We start from the raw sequence: 8,795 nt of genomic DNA, 5'->3' as shown, positions 1-8,795 counted from the left end.
GATACTCCAGTGGGAGCAAGATAGACAGCGTGGGGAGGAAGCAGGCACAAAGGCCCTGAGGCAGGCACCCGGCTCGGGGAGAAAAAGGAAAGGAGGGCAGGGGTTGGCCAATCATGGGCTCCAGCTTCTCCTGCGAATGAGGTGGGGGCTGCACGGTCAGGGGGAGGCAAGGGCCTCAAACATCCATTATGGGGGCCTCTGCAGCCATGCTGGGCAGAAGCGTGAGCTGTGCTCAGAGCAGATCAGGTGGCCTTCAAACCGCACTCAAGGGCCACCGAAACCAGGACAAAGAAGGATCTAAATGCCAAGCATGGGAGGGCTGAGCAGTGTACCACACAACCTGGGGGAGCAAATGAGATACCCAACCTGTGACCCCAGATCCACAAGTCCCTAGGCCTTGGGGAGAGGGGTCCCCAAAGCTGAGAACCAATCAGGGCAGTGGCCTCCTTCCCTCTCTTGTGTGTTCAGCCAGCCTGGGCTCCGAGGGCCCCGGGGGGTGAGAGGCATCCATCACATCTTCCCAGGGCTCACATGAAAGCAGGTGGAATACCCGGCTCTGTCATGCAAGGATAGGGCCTCAGTGATTCCAGGGGACCCCAGGCACCTGCTCCCACATATCCCACATGGTCCCCTCAGACTCCTGGGTGCTGAGCCCCAGGATGGGGCTGCCTCTGAGAGGGCCTCACTCTGGCCAGGCACCCTCTCCAGTTCCCAGCTGCATCGCAGTACCAGTGATGAAGGAGGTCCAGGTGCCCCCTAGGAAGACCCAGAGCAGGGTGTCCTGATGCCTGGGGCCCCTCACGAACTCAGCACATCTCCGGAGCAGCGCTGGGCCTCCACCGGCCAGCTCCCTGGCGCCAGCCGTGGGCCCCGAGGCCAGGAAGCTGGCGAGGCGCCCGACAGCTTGCTGTTGCTCACTGACCAGCACACTCCACCCCGATGGCCCTCCCTGGACAGGCGCAGACGGCAGCGGTGAGTCCTAATGAGCATCTGGAAGCCAGGAACCCGAGGGGCCTGCCCGGTGGGAAGGGGCCCCGAAGCCGCGACTGCCCAGATCCGAGCTCGCTCAGAAGGCCCCGCCTTCGGAAGGACCAGGACGGGTTACTCTGTGTCCTCTTCTCCTCTGAAGAGGAGGTCGTCCCTCCCGCCTTTGATCTTCCATAAAGCTCCGCGGCTTCTGCTTCGTGTCGGCCGTGACATTGACAATTGTTTATTAGTTCTAAAATAGCTGAAATTCATGTCAAACATTCCACATGTTAGAAAAATGTTTATGAAGTGTTATCACGGTTTATGTAACTGTGCGTGTTTGGGAAAGCAACATAGGATGTGGGGACCACACAGGCCTCAGCCCCAGGCCGGGTCTGCCTGGGTGAGGGAGGGTCCCAGGAGCATCCCACCCTGCTCTGGGGGCTCCCACTGCCTCTCAAGGTCAGGGAAGTTTCCGTCTGTCCCCCTGGCCACCCACCAGCCTCGGGTTCAAGGGAGGGAGGAGTCTTACCATCCCCACCTCTAGGGGTTTATTAAAGGAAGCCTAATATGACTATATATATATTTGGAGAAGGCAATGGCAACCCACTCCAGCACTCTTGCCTGGAAAATCCCATGGACAGAGGAGCCTGGTAGGCTGCAGTCCATGGGGTCGCTAAGAGTCGTACACGACTGAGCGACTTCACTTTCACTTTTCACTTTCATGCATTGGAGAAGGAAATAGCAACCCACTCCAGTGTTCTTGCCTGGAGAATCCCAGTGACGGAGGAGCCTGGTAGGAGGCTGTCTATGGGGTCGCACAGAGTCGGACACGACTGAAGTGACTTAGCAGTTAGCAATATGACTATATTACTATTACTGAAGCTTCGAGGGGTCTCTCCCACTGGGCTGGCCCCCTGTCTGTCTAGGGGTGAGAACACTCTCCTGCTTGTCTCCCCAGATTTTGAAATGTCCACTTATCAGTCACTGGATGGACCTTTCTCTGGAGGCCTTTGCAGTCCTGTACCAGGACAGGGGTGGCGACACAGGCCACATGGTTTGGGACTAGGAGTCTGGGCTTAGTCGCAGGTGAACTCCGAGTCTCTGACTACTCTGCATGGGACCCTGGACAGCTCACTTCACCTCTCTGAGCTTCAGTTGTCCTAGCTTCAAAGCAGAATCAATACCCCCTGAGAATGGCTAAAATTTAAAGTACTGACAGCTCTGTGTTGGAAGACTGGAGCAGCTGGACTCTCATACCTCCTGGCCAGAATGCAGATGGAGCAACTGCTGCAAAAAGCAGTGTGGCTGCCTCCTACAGTCAAGTAGATGCCATGTGAAGCATCATCCATCTACTCCTGCGTATTTGCCCATGGAAAGGAAAACCAGCGTTCACACAAAAGGGGCACACAAACAGCAGCTCCACTCAAAAAAGTGCATCAGCAGGAGAGCAGATAAACTAGTGTAGTCTACCGACTCGAGGGAACTCTGTCAGCAAGCAGAATGACCACCGCAAAGGGACCCGGTGGGTGCCCCTCACACATGTGACTTTGACCAGCAGAGGTTGCCCGCTGTGTGACTGTGCTCACCTCTGGTGCCGAATGTGGGCTAGAGACTGGGAAAGACAGACGACAGGAATGCGGATACACACGTACCAGCAGTCAGGGCAGCGCTGCTCACAGTAGCCACGGGAGGGAGCAGCCTGTGTCCCTCACAGGATGATGGATCAACAAGATATGGCCCATCCACACAATGGACCTCAGTCGGTCATGAAAGAGAACAAAGAACCACACCGGCTCCCTCACGGATGAGTCTCAGTAACACGATGCTGCGTGAATGCAGCCAGACATGGGCTACCACGTATCATAGGACCCCGTTTACACAGAACGTCCATTGAGACAGACAGCGGGTCAGTGGTCACCAGGAGCTGGGGAAAGAGAGCAGGGGGTGAAGGCTTGATGGATACAGGGTCTCCTTTCTGGGAAATAGAAGTGTTTTAGAACTAGACAGAGGTGATGGTCACACAGCATTGTGAAGGTACTAAATGCTCCCAAATTGTTTGCTTTAAAATGGCTAATTTGAGATAGTGGGAATTTCACTTTAATTTAAAAAATTAAAATAAAGCCTGATCAAGGCTTTGGAAGGGTCTAACCCTGGGTGTGCAGTGTTCTGGGTACACACAGGCGGCAGAGCTCAAATACCCTGATGACCGGCAAACCCCGGGGAGTGCAGCAGGGACGGAAGCACCACTGGACGAGAGAATCGATTCACCTGGCAGCCTGTCCTCTCGAGCTCTCAGCGCCCGGGGGAATGACAGCCCACTCGAGGGTATGGGACAGCCACCCCGACTTCCACCATTATAGTCCCTTCAGGCCCCCTAATCTGCTCATTTGTAGAGGGTCATTCAAGCTCTTCAATCCATAAAATAAAGGCTTAAATTCTGACCCCAGAGCATTTGCCCTCTGATGATGGGGAGCCAGAAAAATCCCCTTTCTGGGAAGAACTGGGGTGAAAGGAAGTCCTCAGTACATTCCAGCCACTCCCAGAGCCAGGGGACCAGGCTGATGGGAGGCCCAATTGCTGCTCCCAGGCTTCAGCCCTGTACATGCTGTGGCCCCCCTCCAAGGCCTGGCCTGAGAATATTTGGACAACCCCAGCACCCCTCATCCTATCATGTACCCCCCAAACCTCCCAAGGAGGAGGCCCCTAGAGGGTCCACAGCCCACAGGAGGCTACTGGAGACTGGCGACGTCCATCACAGGCCCCTCACCCCCAGGATGCTGAGACCAGCAGGGACAGAGTTTGTGAGCTCCGTTCCCACGTCCTCATCATTTAACTTTTTTTTTTAAGGCCCTAACATTCTAACTTTTAATATTTTCAGCTCTCATTTCTCGTAAAACAACAATATCAGTATTTCTGTAAAGACACACGGCCCATTAATGTATCTTTATGATGTGTGTGGGATCCGTGGCACATGGGCCATGGCTTTCTGACATCACACTCTGGGCCGCGAGGCACCATTACAACATCCTGGTCCACAGGGCCCCGCCCCCCCCCCCGCCCCCCACACTCCCTCTCCCCCTGAGCACTGCAGGAAGATGCAGTTTTATTATCTGTGAGGTGCCAGTGGACAGCCCAGCTCAGGGCTGGGGTCACTCTCATCACAGACACCTCCTCACCCCTGCCTCCTCTCCTAAAACCCCAGATCAAGCCACCCTGACTGGGTGTGACTTCCAGTCTCCACTACGTGTGCCCATAAATTTCCGCAGCTCCAGGAAGCCAGGGCCACTCTGCTCAGACATGCAGTGCCCGAGAGCACAGCCACTGTGGTCCGGGCTGTTTATATCTGGGGACAAGGAAGAAGAAAAACAAGTTTTAAGCTTCCTGGAGTCAGGCAAAGAGGCCAAGAACTGCTGGCCGGGCTCCGGGCGGCCATCACAGCCCTAGTGACCAGGATGCCATGTTCAGGGGTGAAACCACCTTCGCTGACAGCCCTGCTCCCTAAGCCTATGTGTCATCTGGCTGCAAGGCTGAGGGGTCAGTGCCCTCCTCAGCCGCTGACCTCCAAAATGGCAACTAACAAAGAACTCTCAAGACTGCACGTTTGAGAGGACTTGTCTAGTGCCAGTGGTTAAGAATCTGGCTTGCAACGAAGGGGAACACAGGTTTGATCTCCGGTCTGGGGACTAAGATCTCAGATGCCTCCGGGCAACTAAGCCTGAGTGTCGCAGCTGCTGAGCCCACGCACCACAACTAGAGGAAGACCGAGCACTGCAACAGAAAGATCCCACATGCCGCAGCTAAGACCCAACACAGCCATAAATACATGCATACATTTTGTTTTTAAAAAAGAGTGCACATTTGCAAGGACTCAGCAGGCCCGGGACCGCCTGGGCCTCCCACATGGGCATTCTCTCATCAAATCCACCAGGAAACAGATACCTCAGACACCCCCATTGTCCCCAAAATGAAGCTGAGTTAGGTGACAATCCAAGGCACACCAGGTTTAGCAGCAAGCCCCTCTGCGCTCCTCAGAGCCCCTACCCCAAGGCCAGCAAAGGCTGTTTCAGAAGGGTGTGGAAGAGTCAGTGAAATCCCAACCAAGATCCTAGCAAGTTGCTCTGTGGATACCAACAAACGGATCCTAAAGTTCACGTGGAGAGGAGGCAAAAGACCCAGAATGACCCACACAACGTTGAAGGAGAAGGGACTTCCCTGGTGGTCCAGTTGTTAAAACCAGCACTCCCAACACAGGGGCTGAGGTTGGATACCTGGTCAGGGACCTAAGACCCCACATGCTGCCACTAAGATTTGCACGCTGCTTTGACAAGGGATGGTCCTGTGAGCTGCAGCGAGACCTGACACAACCAAATAAATAAATATTTAAAATGCTTGAAAGAGAACAAAGCTGGAGGGGTGATTACCCAGCTTCAGGACTTATTAAAATGCTACAGTAGTGAAGACAGAGTGGTTCGGGGAAAGAACAGACAAACAGATCAATGGAACAAAATGGAGAGCCCAGAAACAGATCCCCATAAACACACTCAACTGATCTTGGACAAAGGAGCAAAGCAGCACAACAGAGCAAAGACAGTCTCTTCAACAAACGGTGCTGGAACCACTGGACACAAAGACGTATCTAGACGCAGACCTTACACCCATCACAGGAATGAACTCAAATGCATCACAGACCTAAAATGTAAAGTGCAACTAGGAAACTCCTAGAAGATAACACAGAAAAAAACCTAGGTGATGTGGGCACAGTGATGCCTTTTCAGATACAACACCAAAGGCACAGTCCATAAAAGGGAAAACTGACAGGCTGAACTTCATCCAAACTGAAAACATCTGTTCTACAAAAGACAATACTGGGGCTTCCCTGGTGGCTCAGTGGTAAAGAGTCTGCCTGACAATGCAAGAGACACAGGTTCAATCCCTGATATGCCGAGATCCCACGTGCCGGGGGACAACGACGCCCGTGCACCACAACTACTGAGCCTGTGCTCTAGAACCTGAGAGCTGTAACTACTGGAGCCCAAGAGCCTGGAGCCCGTGCTCCGCAACAGGAGAAGCCACTGCAATGAAGAGTAGCCTCATCTCTCTGCAACTAGAGAGTAGCCCCGCTCGCCACAACTAGAGCAAAGTCCTCACAGCAACAAAGACCTAGCACAGCCAAAAATAAATAAAATGGCAAATTTAAAATACATATATATTTTAAAAGACAATATCACGAGAGGACTTCCCTGGTGGTCTTGTGGTTAAGATTTTTGCCTTCTAATGCTGGGGGTATGGGTTCAATCCCTGTTTGGGGAATCAGGATCCTATGTGCCTTGAGGCCAACCCCCCCCCCAAAAAACCCATAAACAATATTGTAACAATTTCAGTAAAGACTTTTAAAAAAAGGTCCACATCAAATCAAAATCTTTTTTAAAAAATGATGGTAGCTATACCCTAATACAAAATAAAAAGTTCAAAAAAAAAGATGGATACAAACACCAGTCCCCAAAGGGCACACACAGTTGCCCACCAGTCAACAAAGGGCACACACTTTAAGATCCCATAGAGTATTTTGGGAATGACAGATTCTAGAAATGGAGAACAGGTCAGTGGCTGCCGGGGTTTAGGGACAGGGGCCCCAGGGGCGGTGTTCATAGAAGGACAAGGGGAAGAAAGGTCACAGTAGGTATTGGGAATGCTGACTCAGCATTGGTGGTAGGTCTGGGAAACTACAGAGGAGATGAGACTGTGTAGAACTTCACACACACACCAGGGCAGTTAACGATCTGCAATTTAATGAAGACTTTAAAAATGGTCCACATAATAAAAAAAAAACTTTAAAAAAATTTTTTAATAAAATAAAAATTAAAAAATCAAACCCCAGAAATGTACATTATGTCTCTTGATTGCTAAGCTTTTAGTGCCGCCTTACATTTTCATACTTTCTCCTCAGCCAGATTCAGCCCTGGTAGGGACTCCGGCCACACAGACAGCCCTCTTCTCCTGCCCCTCGCCCTCCACCAGCCCCTGTCCAGGCTCTACAGGCCAACCTGGATCCTTCACCTGATCCTGCACAGCTCAGCTCAGGACTGGCACAGCCCTCTGGCCTGGTGAAACAAGCCGGGGTGGATCCTACCCTGAGACTCCCCTTCTCATCTTTCTGCAAGAATCAGTTGCCTTCCAGCACTCTGTCACAGGCGAAAAACAAAACGAACCCCAGAAATGCAAGTGACATGGTGGGACTCCCCTGGGGGTCCAGAGGTTAAGACTCTGCCTTCCAATGCACGGGCGCAGTTTAGATCCCTGGTCAGAGAATGAAGGACTCACTTGCCATGGGGAGGAGGAAAAAAATTTTTTTAAAGAAATGGAAGCAACAGGAAAGTCTACGGGTAGACATGGCTAAATTTAGTGAAGTCGCTCATGTGGAGGAATGCCCTGAAGCTGTCGGGATGGAATGAAGACTAGCCTGATCCTACAAACCACCTAAGAGCTTGCTAAAACAAGAGTCTCTGGTCTCACCTCCAATCTGCTGACTCCCAATCTCCATACCAGCCTGAACATCATCCATCCATCCATTAATACCATCCATCCATGCATCATCCATCCATCTATTAATATCATCCATCCATTGATCTATCCATCATCCATTGATCTATCCATCCACCCATCTATATATCCATTTATCATCCATCTATTGATCCATCAATTCATCTGTTAATATCATCCATCCATCCATCCATCGCTCTCTCTATCCACCGATCCACCTATGTACCTGTCAGTCAGTCTACCTCTCTCCAGCTATTTGATTACCATCTATCACTCTTGACCTGCATTTCATGACTACAATATACACATAAACAATTGTTTTCAGTAAGAACCCCAGAAGACTCCAACATTAGGATGTGCAAAAATGCTGTGCTAAAGACTGTGTGTGGTTCTCACCAACTGCTCAATTAAATCACCTCACTGTTAAAATTCTGAATCCTTTGGCAGCTCCCCAAAAAGTTAAAGAGGAAGTCATCCTACGACCCAGCACTTCCACTCGTGTTTACCCAGGAGATCTGAAAACAGGTGATCGGTAAAACATGTGTCCATGAATGTTCATAGCAGCATTATTCCCTGTAGCTAACAGGTGGGAGAAGAAACAAAAGTCCATCAACAGGTAAATGGATAAACAAAACATCTGTTCATACAATGGAATATGATTCAGCCCTGAAAAGGAGTGCTGACACATGCTACAACACTGGTGAACCTTGGAAATACTCTGCTCAGTGAAAAAGCGAGACAGCAAAGACCATATGGTGTGATTCAATTATATGAACTGTCCAGAACAGGCAGACCCATAGAGACAGAAAGCAGCTTAGTCGTTGTCAGGCTGTGGGGAGTCATGGCTAACAAGTACAGGGCTTGCTCTGGGGATGAAGAAATGTTCTGGAGTCAGTGGTGTTGATTGCACAAATCTGGGATTGTACTAAATGTGCACTTTAAAGATGATTAAAATGCACAGGTAGGTGGTTATACACAGAAAGATCTGGGGGAAACGCAGTCAGCCTTAGCAGAGGTTACCCTGGGGAGGGGACGGGAGGTGACAATAAAAAGAGACTTTGGCCTTATTTGTGGTGTTTTACTGCTTTGCAAGGTGGGTCGTCCTTACAGTTCTCGAATTATCAAAAGGAATCTTCAATAGGGTGCCTGGTCTTGAGGCCACTCAGAGGGAGGGTTGGGGGGTGCCGCACCCTCTCCCTCCCCTAAGAAATCCTAGGCCCCCTTCACCCTTCCAACTGCCCAGGCCAAGCCCACTGCCAGTTGCCCCATCCCCCAGCCAGGTCATC

This window comes from Bison bison, unplaced genomic scaffold (genome assembly GCF_000754665.1).
Source record: "Bison bison bison isolate TAMUID 2011002044 unplaced genomic scaffold, Bison_UMD1.0 scf7180017864167, whole genome shotgun sequence".
Classification (NCBI taxonomy): domain Eukaryota; kingdom Metazoa; phylum Chordata; class Mammalia; order Artiodactyla; family Bovidae; genus Bison; species Bison bison.
Note: the sequence above shows the minus strand (reverse complement) of the source record.